At 37.2% G+C, this 3099-nt stretch overlaps 1 pseudogene; it reads left to right on the forward strand.

Moving 5' to 3' along the window:
- Window positions 1–390: 390 nt before the first annotated feature.
- On the forward strand, window positions 391–491 carry LOC117285338 (annotated as a pseudogene).
- The last annotated feature ends 2608 nt before the right edge of the window (window positions 492–3099 follow it).

The raw sequence follows: 3099 nt of genomic DNA on the forward strand, positions 1-3099 counted from the left end.
ACCAAATTAACCACCGGTAAAAAAAAAAAAAAAAAAAAAAAAATCAAACAAACAAAGGAAAAACAAAGTAGTGGTGCCTGCATTTATCCAATTCAGCAATGGTAAAACAAAATATTATAAATGATGTCATATTTTCAATTTTGGAAAAAGGCAATAAATATTGAAAAGCACAAAGAATAATTTAAGCACACCAAGAAATAAGGGATAAGCATAGCTACTTCAGGACTTTAGACCTTTTGTAGCCTAAAAAGTAAAGAATGACCAATCCATTTGTCACCCCTACCCCTGCTGTTTCATTTCCTCTAACGTGTAATCATTGCAGTAAATTTTGTATGAGCCTAGGAGGTTGCTGAAGATTTTGCTTAGAATATAGATAACTATAAAAATATCTAGTATTGTGCTCATCTATTAAAATTGGAAGGATACAGAGAAGATTAGCAGGGTTCCTGCACAAGGATGTCACACAAATTTGTGGAGCGTTCCATATTTAAAAAAAGGCTAGTATTGCCTTGTTTGCACTTAACAATTCACAAATGGAATCATAGCTATTTAAACAGCGTTGTTTAGAAATGTATCCATGTTGAGACAGAAATGCATAGTTTATTTTTATAACATCTGTCGTGATGGACATTTCGGTTTTCCAAATTGGTAAAATGATGATGTGATAAACTTGGTGTTTCTCAGTAAGGAGTCACACATGAAAATTTGGTGGGTGGGATATGTGAACTCCTGGTTTGCTGGAGTACTGATAACTTGGTTCTTTTAAATAGTGATACCAGCTATACTTGTGCCAGAGAGGCAAGTAATATCCTACTTCCCAAACCCCTGCCAGCACTGGATAGAGTCATAACTATATTTTTGCCAGCATGGAAGATGTATTATTTTCCATTTTGGTTTAATTTTCGTTTCTTGCAATATTAATGCAAATGAGCCAATTTTCTTGTCTTTGATCTTTTTATGTTTTTCATTTGTGAAGAACTTGTTTAAGTATTTTGTAAATTCAATCGACTTATCTTTTTCTTATTGATTGATAGGTCTTCTTTACATAGGGTAGTTCTAAATCTCTTCTTGCATTTAATCTATCAACTTCTGTCTTTCTGGCTTCTGGATTTCTAAGGCTTCCCTAACCCCATAATATAAAGATAGCTATCTGATTATATTGTTATATTTTAAAATATTTAAAATATTTAAATCCTAAATGTTAGGAGTTAAATTCAATGAATGGTGCGAGGAATGCATCTAAATATTTTTTCTATGGCCAGTTTTTCCCAATAGAATTTATCAGTGAGTGTATTTTTTCCACTGGTTTGAAATGCCACTTTGTAATACTATATGAATGAGCATATGCCACATGTACAACTTCTGTTCTTTGACATATTTGACTCTCCTGGCATGATACCACTACATTTCACCGACTACTGCTTTAGATATATTTTGTCAGCTGATCTGATAAGTCTTCTGTTAATATTTTTGTTTTTACGTGTTTCTTGTCTACTCTTATTCTTTTAATCCTCCAAGTAAATCTAAAGGTCAAGCTTCTCTCCTGCCCTGCCAAAGTTTTGGATGGAATTGAATTTTATATTCCTTTCATTATTGAGTCATTTCATTATTTTGGAAACAGAAAAAATGATAAACTGTTATATCCTTTTTTATATATTTTGCTAATGACAGGAACATGATATGGAGAGGTTGGCCATTTGGGCAGAATTAACTGGATGCATTTGTCTCCTGCTGGCTCAGACCATGTATTGAAGGAGTGAACAGTGGCAAGCAGAGGGGAAGGTTCTAGCACTGTCAGAGAGGTGGAAGGTCATGGCTTGTGGGCAATGTTTTTGTTTGCCTGCTTCTGTGTTTCTCCCGAATGATAAGGAAGAAAAGATCAGATAATTTCCACTGTGACTTTGATTCCTTCAGACTGGAGGAGTTGTTTGCACTGAGGACTGAGGGAATAGTTACCACTCATCTTGTGAATATGGTCATTGTGAGTAAGTCCTTGTTTCTTTGGAGTCAGGAATTCATGCTGGGCATCTTTGCACCTTCTGGCTTCTGTCCTTTGTGAATGGTGCTTTCCCTCTCCAGATTCACTGTCACCTCTGGCAAAATTTCTTTCATGGATTTCCCTTTGGTGATGAGTCCTTCTGAGTGCCTTTGCCTTGGGGCCAAACCCATCCCAAAGATGCTTTTGCTTCAAGATGGCTTACATAAAATTCTGGCCTGCCTGGAAACTTGCCTCCTCAGGCCCCTGCAAACAGCAAATAGCTCTTATTCTCTTTTCTGCCCATGGCTATACTTCAGTATTTCTCAGCTGACAAGGCTGACTGTGTAGGAAATTACTGGGCTTAGATTGAGTGGTAGAGGTGAGGAATAAAAGAAGATGATTAACTCATGTTTGAGGAAACCACCATACCCATTTCCTGTGTATCAGTAGGCAACTTGGAGGTCTTTGGCTTTTCTCCTTTTCTACTTAGCAGACCTTGCTGTGAGTCTGGCAAAATGTAGGGATTTTCTCATCAGGGAAATGTGTGTACATTCATATTTAGTGCCAGGACTGACCTCCAAGGATACCAAAATCCACAGATGCTCAAGTGTCTTATATAAAATGGTATAGTATTTGCATAGAACAACATACAGCTTCCTGTATATGTTACATCACTGTCAAATGCCTTATAATACTTACAATGATGTAAATTATTTTGTGAACATTTGTCCTAAATAGGTCAGAGATCAGGGAGCCTCTAGGTCAGTGGAGGCGAATCTATGGCACACATAAAAGCTCTAAAAGGTTTGCTATCATTTCTCTAGGTCATGCTCCCAGGATAAATGGCAGAAAAGGTGTGGAGGTGGGTGGTAGATGATGATGATGATGATAATGATGTGTGTGTGTGTGTGTGTGTGTGTGTGTGTGTGTGTTTTGGGGGAAATCTACCAAGTATCAATATGAAAGCATTTTGTGATTCCTGCACCCATTTAATAAGGATGTATGCAGCATGCCTAATGTGAGGCACTGTGAGCTTTTCCCAACATAAAATAAGGCACAACAGTGGCAGCAGTGCCCACACTGTCCTTGGAGGGCAGTAGGATTATAGAAGAGAGATGAAT

The sequence above is a fragment of the Fukomys damarensis genome, unplaced genomic scaffold (assembly GCF_012274545.1).
Source record: "Fukomys damarensis isolate Sample0158 unplaced genomic scaffold, DMR_v1.0_HiC HiC_scaffold_8, whole genome shotgun sequence".
In the NCBI taxonomy this organism is placed as follows: domain Eukaryota; kingdom Metazoa; phylum Chordata; class Mammalia; order Rodentia; family Bathyergidae; genus Fukomys; species Fukomys damarensis.